The 13,722-nt window shown below is 40.1% G+C and overlaps 1 non-coding gene across 1 annotated transcript; it reads right to left on the reverse strand.

The window, feature by feature from the left end:
* Positions 1–10,836: 10,836 nt before the first annotated feature.
* On the reverse strand, positions 10,837–10,947 carry LOC130919574 (U5 spliceosomal RNA). Its single transcript, XR_009064009.1, has one exon. It is a non-coding gene; the product is annotated as a U5 spliceosomal RNA (small nuclear RNA).
* Positions 10,948–13,722: the final 2,775 nt, after the last annotated feature.

Consider the following 13,722-nt stretch of genomic DNA (forward strand, 5'->3'; position numbering starts at 1 on the left):
GATTAGTCTTGTGGGAATTACAAAAATTAATCATGTTGACGACTGACCAAGTGGGAGCTGCACACACCTCTCCACTATACACTCAAAAAAATGAATCAGGCAGGTTGTAAAGTTTACTAAAAGACAGTGTGCATTTTCAGCAAGAAACCATCATGTTTCCAAGGTGAGCATGATTGAATCATGCAGTCTCTACATAAACATGAACAGTGAATGAGGAGCTTGATTAGATATTGTTGATGCAACATTATGTTAATGTGTCTTTCCAACTAATTGCAATAGTCTCGTGATTTCTCGCGAGATTTAAACGTAGGATTGCCAACTCCCTGAAAACGTAAGGGACACCTCATTGGTACCGTCACCATTGAATTATTATTTTGTATGTGAAAAGAGATTTTTTTATTAGATGGGACTTTGAAAGGCAAAGGCCCAGCTAGTAAAATTCCTCAACTTTATTTTTATTTCTTTCTTTCATAATCTTATTATCCACATTTTTTCGGCGCAGTGGAGACTACAAACCGTTTGACCGACCGGCACCGTTTGAATATCAAAATGACCGGAATTCCATTCATTTTTAATAGCAAACATTTTCCATTCATTTTCAATGACAGGAAAACATAGGTGGTATTGATTTTTGACCACTTACCATTACAGCCCATTGACATTGAAGTGGCGCCTAAGTACGTAAGTCAATACCACTGACAGCTATGTACGTCCATGCCATTGACTATCATGAATGTCGCTACTATTGATGCCAATGTACTGGATTCCATTGAGGCATATATAAATTGATGCCATTGACGGCCATTTACGTTAAAATTAGGGCTGTCAAACGATTAAAAATTTTAATCGAGTTAATCACAGCTTAGAAATTAATTCATCATAATTAATCACAATTCAAACCATTTCTAAAATATGCCATATTTTACTGTAAATTACTGTTGGAATGGAAAGATAAGACAAGACGGATATATACATTCAACATACTGTACATAGGTACTGTATTTGTTTATTATTACAATAAATCCACAAGATTGCATTAACATAATTAACATTCTTTCTGTGAAAGGGATCCACGGATAGATTCTTAAAGGATAAATGTGAGTTTGTATATTGCCATCTAGTGTATGTGTTGAGCTTTCAGTAAATGATAATGTAGTTACAAAACTGTTCTGCCCAAATGCATGATGGGAAGTGGGTAACCATGACTGTGTGTGGCGGCTGCAAATAATATATCTTCTCTGTGTTGCGTATAATGCAGGGTGTTAAGAAAAAGATCAACTCCTGTCATTCTCCCCTACGTTGCTTGCCTCAATAGATATAATTGTTGTGGAAGAGATGTCAAAGCTTTACGCAATTAAAAGCAAGGTCCAAATGAATGCCTGTATCAATTCTACTCACCTGTCACTGCCTCTTAGCTCTGTGTATACGTAGAACTAGAGCAGGGCGGTAAACCGAAAATTTACCGTCACCGAAATTCTTAACGATGACCGACGTAATTTTGACCATGTCGGTAAATTCGGTAAATCAATAAAACAAGAAAATATAGTCTTTTCATCCCGCTTTGATTCTGTGTTGTTCGTCTATGTTCATTCCCCTTTAAGACAGCAGTGAATGTGCTTACGTAGGGAGTCACGTGATCATCAGGAAGCCAATCAAACAAAAGCCCGGTAAGCTAACGCTAGCAGCTAACGCTACAAGCAAAACGTGATGGAGTGTGGCTTAAGGGAGGTTCACCAAACTTTCAACCGACATTTAGTAGACTGTTGGTGGCATCCAGACGGGCTTTCACCCGCTGTCCTCCTTTGTTCTCACGATTTCCGGAGATGGTGCTTTCAGTGCTTTCTACTGGTAGCGAGGCTAACGCTAGCTAGCGGCTAACGCTACATATGAACGTTATGGAGTCGGATAGCGGCTCTAACATTGTCGAAACGGCTGAACTTAATGAGTGGATTGGGCACGGACTGCATCTAGCAATTACTATGTGGCGTTATTTTGTATCTGTGTGTGATTCCTCTGATAGCTTTTGTGATGGTAAAGCATTCAGCATAAAGTAGAATCCAACGGCAAAACTTATAATGACCGAGAAATGGCCCCAGCTATTTTTATTGTGCGTGCATTTACTGAAAAATTACATGTTTGCACAGGCATATTGATTTTGACAATGTACATTGTTCAAGTCATACACGTTGTTATAAATGTTCATACTTGAATTCTTATTGCTTACAATACATTTTTATAAACTTAATGTTTAGACTGCATGTACAATTGTTAAATACAGTATATCAAATTGAATGCTGGTAAATAAATCAACAAGAAATAGTTAATCTGTATTTCATGCATTGATTCAGATTTTCAAATTATATAACAGTCCGCTTGGGCGAATTTATCGGCATTTATCGTTATCGAGATAAATCTGCTCAATTTATCGTGATACATGTTTAAGGCCATATCGCCCAGCCCTACGTAGAACGTCGCCATTGTAGTCTGTTTGCGGCAATGCGTGAGTGGGTCGCTCTGTGCATCCGTTAAATATTTTAACGTGATTAATTTAAAAAATTAATTACCGCCCGTTAACGCGATAAATTTGACAACCCTAGTTGTGCCTTGTGTTGGCTCAACATGTGTGCTTTATATTAAAAGAACACAATTGCCAAATACTGAAGGAAAGCAATTTAATCAGGTGCAAATGATGTATTTCTTTAATGTCCGTTCAACATGTATTTTGGGGTGAACATGAGTGCCTTATGTTGGCTCAACAAGAGTGCTTTATGTTCGCGCAACATGTGAAAAGACTTCACATGTTGTCCCCAGTGCCAAATTCAAAGGTGGATGCAATGACCTAAACCAGGGATGCTCATTGTTTTTTGCTCCAAGATCTACTTTTCAAGGAGAAACGCCCCCGCGATCTACCTTAACAGTCGGAGTGGGGGGTTCATTGGGGTTGCTGAGCCACATATGTTGCTCATACAACTTAATAAAGTATGTATATTAAAAAAAAAACAACAAAAAAAAACACACACACACACACTAGGGTTGCGATCGACCGGTAGATCGCTTCAACGTAATAAGCACTCTTGGCCTAAGCTCTCCCCTGCAGACTGGACATGATCGACCCGACCACTGCGGCACACTGGCTCGACAAAAGCTGTGAATGCACGACAGTATGACATAATCTTTGAAAATGTCCAGACAGGTCAGACATTGGATATGGTCCTCCACTCTTCCAGCCGTGGTCCCTGTGAAGAGGTATCTCTGCCTTTGAAAACCCACTAAAACATGTTGAGCCGTGCATTTTCCTCCCAGTTGTGGTAAGTGACAAGTGGAAAATGTGTAGGGTTTTCTCACCCAGAAATTCAACTGCCAATTTCATTTGTTTCCTCTATAGTTCTAGATATCTTTTTTGTGTGTATTCAAGTTGTTATTATTTACTCAAAATGGTTTGAAATATCTGGAATACCTGACAATAATATAAAATAACAAAAGTGAAAGGATTGGGGGTGTCACGACTCCGGTTTACTCTTTCAGTGCCATTGACCATGACAGAAGTCCGCTTCATTTGAATGTGAGGTGCTAGCGGCGACATTGCAAGGCAATAAGGGCCAGTGTTTAAAATATAAACTATAATGTAAGAATTTTCTCTGTTTTGGTGCCTTTGTTTTTGTGGTCAGGTGTGATTTTATTTGTTGGTTGCGATTGTTTGCATTCTAACAAATCCAACCAACTAGAGCAAATGTTTTTATTTCACACTATTTGATAACAAAAGTCACTGTTAAAGAACAAAGTCCAGTTCATGTACAGTGGGGAGAACAAGCATTTGATACGCTGCCGATTTTGCTGGTTTTTCCACTTGCAAGCCACGGAGAGGTCTGTAATTTGTATCATAAGTTCTCTTCAACTGTGAGGGACGGAATCTAATACAAAAATCCAGAAAATCACCTTTTTTAATTTTTAAATAATAAATTTGTATTTAACTGCATGAAATAAGTATTTGATACATTACCAACTAGTAAATATTTCGGCTCTTAGTTCTTTTTCAAGAACCCCTCCTGTTCTCCACTCATTACCGGAAGTAACTGCACCTGTCTGAACTTGTTACCTGTATAAAAGACACCTGTTCACATGCTCAAACAAACAAACTCCAACCTCTCCACAATGGCCAAGACCAAAGAGCTCTGTAAGGACATCAGGGATAAAATAATAGACCTGCACAAGGCTGGGATGGGCTACAGGAAAATAAGCAAGCAACTTGGTGAGAAGGTAACAACTGTTGGAGCGATTATTAGAAAATGGAAGAAGTTCAAGTTGACGGTCAATCTGCCCCGTTCTGGGGCTCCATGCAAGATCTCACCTCGTGGGGCATCACTGATCATGAGGAAGGTGAGGGATCAGCCCAGAACTACACGGCAGGACGTGGTCAATGACCTGAAGAGAGCTGGAACCACAGTCTCGAAGAAAACCATCGGAAACACATTACGCCTTCATGGATTAAACTCCTACAGCGCACGCAAGGTCCCGCTGCTGAAGCCAGTGCATGTCCAGACACGTCTGAAGTTTGCCATTGACCATCTGGATGATCCAGAGGAGCAATGGGAGAAGGTCATGTGGTCGGATGAGACCAAAATGGAACTTTTTGGTCTAAACTCGGCTCGTCGTGTTTGGAGGGAAAAAGAAGGATGAGTACAACCCCAAGAACACCATCCCAACCGTGAAACATGGAGGAGGAAACATCATTTTTTGGGGGGCTGCTTCTCTGCCAAGGGTACAGGACGACTGCACCGTATTGAGGGGAGGATGGATGGGGCTATGTATCGCCAGATCTTGGCTGACAACCTCCTTCCTTCAGTGAGAGCCCTGAAGATGGGTCGTGGCTGGGTCTTCCAGCATGACAACAACCCAAAGCACACAGCCAAGGCAACTAAAGAGTGGCTCCGTAAGAAGCATCTTAAGGTCCTGGAGTGGCCTAGCCAGTCACCAGATCTGTACCCGATATAAAATCTATGGAGGGAGCTGAAAGTCCGTGTTGCCCGGCAGCAGCCCCGAAACCTGAAGGCTCTGGAGAAGATCTGCATGGAGGAGTGGGCCAAAATCCCTGCTGCAGTGTGTGCAAACCTTGTCAAGGACTACTGAAACATTTGGTATCTGTAATAGCAAACAAAGGTTTCTGTACCAAATATTAAGTTCGATTTTTGTGATGTATCAAATACTTATTTCATGCAATTAAATGCAAATTTATTATTTAAAAATCATACAACGTAATTTTCTGTTTTTTTTGTAGTACTCACTTTTTTTTTTTACTTAAGTAAAAGTACAGATACAAGGGCAAAAATAACTTAAGTAAAAGTCTAAGAAAAGAGTTACACAAGTACAAAAGTACTTGCCATAGAATTTACACGTAAAAAGCAAAAGTACTTTCTCCTAATGCAAAAATGTGATACATGAGATCAGTGCCTAATTTTTAAATCATAAGGTGCCGGAACGCAAAGTACATATGACAGCGCAGGGAAGACGAGACGGGCACAGGTCCCGGAACATAAGCAGAAAATGTTGCTGAAAACAACACGCAAATGCCCACTTGCCATGCTGTGGGACTTACAAGCCTCAATTTTAAGATAATATCCATGGTATAAATGTTATGAGAACAATTTACAATTATTTAGGCTATACTCTGCACAGCACTGGCAATTGCCCACATAACCACAGGTGGGACTTACAGTAACGTACAGTCTAACTTGTATAACATTAAAAAATAAAAATAAAGAAAAATCTGAGAACAGAATAAATTACACAAACCCATTCTTTTGCAAGTTTCAAACCCCCCCCCCCCCCCCCCCCCACCTTCTCTGGCCTCAAAGTTCCCACTGCCTTACAAATTGTGGAGCCCAAACCTGAATTTCCTATAACGGTACTGGCCTGTTGCTCTGGCTGTTGGTGGTCCACCTTGCTGACTTCTGGCACTGTAGCTGGCCCCCACTCCGGGTGGCGCTGAACCTGCTGCCACGGTGGCAGCCTCCTGCTCTGGCTTGGCTGGCTGTCCGTGAACCTGGCTAGCTGCTGCGGCGCTAGCCTCCTGCTGTTAGTATGCCTCCTCCGTTTGCATGATCGCTGCAGCTGCCCTCATCGCCGGTTGTTGCTTTTCTGACTCGTTTTGAATCATCTTCCTTCTTTGTGAAATAAGACAGTCAATGCAACTGTCTTTTTTTGCATGTTGAATTACTGTTTGATCCTGGCTGCTTGCTCCCCAGATGCCACAAATTTCTAATGTTTTTATTTATTTATTTATTTATTTATTTTTTATAATGTCAGGGGGGTGATTTGCTGGTGCAGCTTTTGAGTGCATTAAGAAATCGCTGACTCTTTCAAATGACGTTAAATTTTTATAAACAACATGCAATTCCTGGGATTTATTCTGTAAATGAATTTATGTCTATAATTATTTTTATTTTATACTATTATGTCCGTAACTACGCACGGTCCCTTTAAGAGAGGATGGGACTGGAGAGCTGTGAGATAGTAAGAAACAAGGGGGAGACGGGTGAGAAGCAAAAGTTTGCGGTCGAATGTGGCGGCAGTCCGCTGTTATTTTGTTTGTTTTCTTATAGTTGCCACAATAAAGTGGAGCAAGCCATCAACGACTCCTCTCCTTCTTTCCTCCCATTCGGAGTTATTACAACACATTTTTAAAAACCGTTTTTATATTATTATTATCTTCTATACACAAGAGGTGCCGGATCTGCCCAAATAAGTGCCGAAGCACAGGGAGGTCAAAATCAAGAGGTGCCGGACCTTGTTCAGGCAGGATCCGGCACAAATTAATCCCTGTACGAGAACTGAGCCAATATGCAAAGAACCAGAAACTTCATTCACTGCTCAGTTTTATTTAAAACTGTGCAGAATGGAAAAAAAGCAATAGAATTAACTGCACTGTAAACAGAAGCTTAAAAAGCTCAAAATTAGGGAGTAAACAACTTTCAGGCACATACTGTACGAGAGCATGAATGGGGAGTGGATTTTCACTCCCGTTCTTTTCCGCTCCCATTCTATCCCAATCCCGGGGTTAAATCAAAAAGTAAATCTCATTCCGTCCTACACCTGGAGATTGATTCCCAATCCCGTCCCGCTCCCAGTACAAATTACACCCACTTCCGTTTTTTTTTTTTAATTTAAAAAACATCTTTAAGGTGATCGTTAGGAAAGTCAATGGACTGTTTTTTTAGATTAATGTGTTAAATGCAATTCAAAATCAAATTGAGACCACTCGTCCCCGAGTCACTACAACCAGACCCATACATTTTTTTCACGCCACTTATTTTGTAGTGGGACAGTCGCATTTCACTTTCAAGAAGTTTTCAAATAACTTGGACCTTCCTTCTCGAGCTTTCATGTGTAGTTCTCTCTTTGGATTTTCACCTCCACCATTCCATACTGGAATATGTACAGGTAGTTCCTTTGACGTGCCACCACAAGTCGAGAAAATGTTGCCCACGAACAAAAAATAGACGCTTCGGTCTTCTAGGTTTTTTAACAAAGGTGAAAATCATCATCTATTACGTTGTACTTGCTCCCGTTTATTAATATTCCTGTCTCGTGACCCACGAAAGAAGAGAACGCTGGGATACACACATACACATACAGTGGAGGTCAGGCTTTGCTGCTCAAACATGAGGCCGCATTGGACCAGGAATGCTTTGTAAGCACCCAGATCGCCATCATAGGGAGCGGGCGTCGGCACCATGGGTTCACGCAGGGGTGGAGCTGGCGGTGTTGCAAACGGGGCAGGTGCTCATTGAGGTGACGAAGGTCGTTGAGCGTGTGGCAAGGGCGTGAGCTGGGCTTGAAGTGAAAGCCCTCTTAGCCGACTGGATGCCAGGAATGGTATGCAATAGCCAATGGCAGAGTAGCTATAAGTATGTTACGTTCATTAAACTGTGGGATCTGCGTGTATGATCCATACTGTATTTTTGCCTTTCGTATCCTGAAATTTCTTTCTTAAAACAGGCAATATTTTCCCGTTGAGGCGTGTCTTAACCTGAAAATTCTGTATGCAGAGACGTTCGTAAATAGAGGTATCCCCATATCTTGAAAAAAAAAAAAGTGTTCCTTTTACGACGCTTTATTTTGAAAACTGCACATCACGATCTTCTGTCTGCAAGCTCACGCCAACAGTAATGGAAGCAGTGCCCAGAAAAAGGTATTTAATATTAAAAGAATCTATTTCTTGTTTAAGCCTGTGAAATCAACCCAAATTTTGACATTGTTACCAAATGTAACGTTTCATTGATTTTGTTTGTTTATTCTGCAAGTCTAAATCACCCCGACCTAGCTCGTTGTCCTGACTCGTCACCGGTTGCAATTTCAAATGAGTATTTTAAAGTAATTTTGGAAAGAAGAGAAAAATTTCCAAGGACCTGTGTCAGGTAACAAAAAATAAATAAATGGTTGTTGTAGTTGTTGTTGTTGTGATGTAGACTGTCCCATTCCGCCATGTATGATTTGCCCTCACGTTCCAGAGGGACTTAGCCCTCCCGCTCGAAGGAGTAGAAATAACCAAAATTCTATGGCAAGCGTTGTCTATTATGTCGAGATAAAGTTTTTAAAAACAGAATCAGGAACGATCACAGACACTTGTTGAGACGGGAAATTGAGTGGAGGAGCGAAAGTTATTAGATAGTAAAGCAAGGAAGGGGGCACAGTCCAGGGAAGGAGAGGTCTCAAGAAAAAAAAAGCAAGCAGACAGAGAATCTGGCTGGGATCCAATGCCATTTGATTGACAGACCATTCCTTTCGGTAAAAGCAAAGGCAAAGAAAATGACAAGCGAAATAGAAAAAGGCAAAGGAAGAAAAAAAAAATTCCGTTTGTTTTTCAATGACAAAAATTGCCAGTTTTTTTGTCTGTTTTTAAATGAAAAAAATTAAAAGTCAACGACAAAAAATATACTTTTATATTTTCATGCATTCATTCATTTATTGCTCTTTACTATTCATTTATTTAAATGTTCATTCATTTTTTTATTTTATTTTATTTTGGCTCTCCCGTGATTCCATACAGGGCACCTTAGGCAGAAGTTCAATGATTGACTATGTGGTCGTGTCATCAGACTTGTGGCCTCATGTCTTTGACACTCAAATGAAGAGTAGGGTGGAGCTGTCACTCAAAATGTGTGTGGATGTTTTGTGTTAGATTTGTGTGCGCATCAAAAATGTGTTTCGTGTCAGATGTGTGTGCGCATTGAAAATGTGTGTGTGTTCAGTAAGACGGTTCGATTAATCGATTTTTTAAAAACCAAAATCAACTTTTCTGGTTAAAAACGTTTAAATTGGTATGTTTGGTTTTCAAAAACACAGTTTTGGTTAATCTAAGCCAGAGGTGTCCATGTCCGGTCCGCGAGAGCCCTTATCCAGCTTGTTTTCCATGTCTCCTCCTTGAACACACCTGAATCAAATGATCAGCTCATCAGCAAGCTCTGCAGGAGCCTGATAATTCATTCATTCATTCATTTTCCATGCCGCTTTTCCTCACAAGGGTCGCGGAGTTGCTGGAGCCTATCCCAGCTAACTACGGGCAGTAGGCAGGGGGACACCCTGAACTGGCTGCCAGCCAATCGCAGGGCACATGGAGACACACAACCATTCACGCACACACTCATACCTACGGACAATTTAGAGTGTTCAATCAGCCTACAATGCCTGTTTTTGGGATGTGGGAGGAAACCGGAGTTCCCGAAATATTATGGCAAAAATGCATAGGTCTACATTTTAAAATTTTAAATGTGTTTGACCTGACTTCTTTTGGAAAGATCAGGTGCTCATAACTCTAAGGGATCATTCTGTTTGTTACCTGCACTGGGGTGCATACTTGTGTTTTTTTAGACAAGGTGATTGCCACCTTGCATATTGTTATTATCAAGTGATAGTTTTGCACTAATGATTCATTTATGTAAGACCAAAGAGAAATGTGACAGCACATCACCCTGAGCCTGGCTGCCTACCTACTTCACCTGACTTACTTGATTGACTGGTTGGCAGACTGACTTGCTGACAGACTATTTGGTTTACAGACTGACTACCTTTTCTCATGTTTAATTTTGTTTCAAATGGCATGTGCACTTTCTTCTTTCGTTATTGCTTTAATTAAGAACAGAGCTGGAGTATGATGAATAAATATAATGCTCTTAATCCCAAGGGATTGTTCTATTTGCATTAACAGACTTAAATTCACTGGCACTTTCAGTTATAATAAAGAAAAAAAATAAGTTCAAATAGAAGACATTCCGAATACTTTGTCATTATTTTTATTTTGCCAAGAAATTGTAATCGATATCAGAAAATCAGGTTTGAGAGAAAATAATCATGATTTCTTGTTAGGCAAAATCGAACAGCCCTAGTGTTGAGTATGAGACTGTTCTAGCTCCATAGAACTCTGGGCTTCCCTGCTGTCCCCGCAACCCGACCTCCGACAAGCAGGAGATGAATGTATGGAACAATCAGTTTGGAGTGGCAGGTTACAATAAAATTAAAGACAAGTCTTGCATCAACCCATTCCATGTTCTAACGTTCCTTCTCAACTTTTGAATAGACTTTCCAGCTCACTTTAGCATTTAGATAACCATCGCCATCTGCTGGCGTAAACATAACTGCAGCAAGAGGGAGACAAATTTTGAGAAGGGTCCAGCTGCTGCTTGCAGTACTCGCCAACCGCGCCCTCTTTGGAGATTCGGGCCACTTTAAGTACAGTGTTGAAAATATACTACAACCAGTGCTGCCAGATCTCCGCGTGACCAATCAACTAATTCCTATCACGATATATTGGATCACTCATTTACTTTGACAGATATAGGAAGCTCCGCATTCGCAGAGCATCAAAAAATTGAGAAAACTATTGTTGTTCCTCCCCACGGAAATCTTTAGTAAAAGGCGAAAGATTTATGCGATCTGAAGAGAAACAAGAGTGTACTATTTAACTGTCGTCTGAATGAAGGAACTCATCATCCGCCATACCATTTTAATACACGGTCTGAATTGCTACATACCAGCAGGGCGTGTTCCAGTGCGATTTAGCAGCCAATCACGTTGCGGCTACCGTGTCTTTCATCCAATAGCAGTGACCCTTCTCATTTAACAGCGCTCTGAGTAATCCCAAAATCAGAGCCATGGAGAAAGAGAGTTGCGACACTCTGATTTCGCCGCGGGTGGCCACGTGGTTCATGTAGAGCATGGGTGTCCAAACCTGTCCTCAAGGGCCGCTGTGGGTCCTGTTTTTTGTTCCTACCAATCGGGCACAGACAGTTTAACCAATGAAGTTTGTGCTAAAACAAGCAGCACCTGACTGCAATCAACTGATTACACTTGTGAGACACCAGATTGGTGAAAGGTTGTCCTCATGACGGGTTTGAACAAAAACCTGCACCCACTGCAGCCCTATGTGGAATAGTTTGGAAACCACTGATGTAGAGTGTGAGTAGTTCCAAGCACAAGCAGCGCTGTATTGGTTTTCAATGGAACTAAGCTGTGATTGCGTCATTTATAGGAAAATAGAAAAAAATCACATATGGAAGTACTTGTTTGATTATGTCATTGCATTATAACATAAATGTTAATGCTAATTTTACGTTTGGAGTGGTAAGGCCACAACTGAAAACTAGGTAGACTGTTACGCAGAAGGGAACTTTCCCATGTTGTGGAGTGAAAGTTTCATGTTTGTGTTAGCATTAGCAAGATTACTGTTTTTCTTTCATCACAACTAGAATACTGTTTTTCCAGAGAAAGTCTATATTTCCTTGATTCACCTACCTGCCTCTTAACGTATTAACGCCATGTATAACACATTTTGTTCCCAACTTCTAAGTGGACGTTCCTAGTTTGTTTCGTCGCATTGACACATAAAACACTTCCCAAAAATTTTGGATTTGTGATCACGACTTTTAAATTCTATTTCCCACTTCCCTTTACTGTTGTACTTTCTAATGCTTGTGTACAGTATGTGTGTGTGTACATCTTTCTTCTTATAGATTTGGTTTGATCAGAAACACAAAAAAATTACATTTAGCAAATATTTGCTGCATAACTTGACTTAATTTTGAAGATGGCCTCTAATTTTAGCTAAACTAAACCTGTACCTCTTTGGAGGCATTTTTCATTTAGTTTGGACCCAAGCAACACAAATAAAATGATTACAAGACAGGAACAAAATGTTATTTTCCCTGCACATGGTGTAATGTATTGCAATAACAACTCTGATGAAGAAAATCATATTTTTTATGGAACAATTGGTGAAATTGGTGTCATGAGTCATTGTTTACACCTAACATTTTATAATTCAGTGGCCTGTGATGGTTGGTTGTGCAGCATGGTTTCCCCAAGTAGCAACAGCAGCAGAAAAAATGGATGGCAATGGTCAGCCGTCAAAACATGAGATAAAAGACTTTTGTTGTTGTTGCTTTTCTTGCTATTTAAAAAGGGCTTAGTGCCCACAGCCATCAGTCACCATCAGCAGGGACCAGCAGCATGATACTGCGGTGAACTGAGCCGCGTTTTGTCCAAGCCAGCCGCACTTTGTTTTCTGTTGCGTTTCCCTTTCGGGTATTACCGCACCGTGATAGACGGCGTAGGTGTGGTGCATTTAGTCTATATACACCAACATGCCTGTGACGTCATGTGCTAGAATGGCCTAGTGGTAAAGTTATTTGTGGCTTATACATGACAATGCGGGTTCGTATCCCGCTTAAGAGCTGTGTTTCTTTGTATTTTTCTATGGCTGCCTGACTAATTAAAAACTGTTAAAATAAAAAAATTTAAATCAAGCACGCATTTTGTCTCAAGTATATTGACAGATCGTAATCAATATGTGCTAGGATTTACAGAAACATGGAAAATGTGTAGCTGTCTTAATTATAACTTTTTTTTTTTTAATCCACAAACAGAGAGGACAGTACTACGAATGTAGACTGATAATTAACAATAGGTGACATCACAGCTATTAAAATTTGAATCAAGTCACTCAATCAAAAAATTATGAAAAATTTGAAAAACTTATATATAGATAAATTGGAAATCTAAGAGGTGTGCCCTGATCTCCAAGTAAAGTACTTCAACCCTGCACTGGTTTGGGGTCAAAAGGTCAAATGGGCTAGGAGCTATTGAAGTTGGAAGCTAGTCAGTCAATTAAAAAAATCATTAAAAATTTTTAAAGAGATAAATTGGAAAACTAAGAGGTGTGCCCTGATCTCCAAGTAAAGTACTTCAACCCTGCACTGGTTTGGGGTCAAAAGGTCAAATGGGCTAGGAGCTATTGAAGTTGGAAGCTAGTCAGTCAATTAAAAAAATCATTAAAAATTTATAAAGAGATAAATTGGAAAACTAAGAGGTGTGCCCTGATCTCCAAGTAATGTAAATGGTGGTAAATGGTGTTATACTTCAACCCTGCATTGGTTTGGGGTCAAAAGGTCAAATGGGCTAGGAGCTATTGAAGTCGGAAGCTAGTCAAAAAATAAAAAAATCACAAAAAATTTATAAAGAGATAAATTGGAAAACTAAGAGGTGTGCCCTGATCTCCAAGTAAAGTACTTCAACCCTGCACTGGTTTCGGGTCAAAAGGTCAAATGGGCTAGGAGCTATTGAAGTTTGAAATTTGTCAGTCAATTTAAAAAATCATGAAATATTTTTAAAGAGATAAATTGGAAAACTAAGAGAAAAAAAAAATATATATATATATGAAGAGCTGTTGTC

This window comes from Corythoichthys intestinalis, chromosome 7 (assembly GCF_030265065.1).
Source record: "Corythoichthys intestinalis isolate RoL2023-P3 chromosome 7, ASM3026506v1, whole genome shotgun sequence".
Taxonomy (NCBI): domain Eukaryota; kingdom Metazoa; phylum Chordata; class Actinopteri; order Syngnathiformes; family Syngnathidae; genus Corythoichthys; species Corythoichthys intestinalis.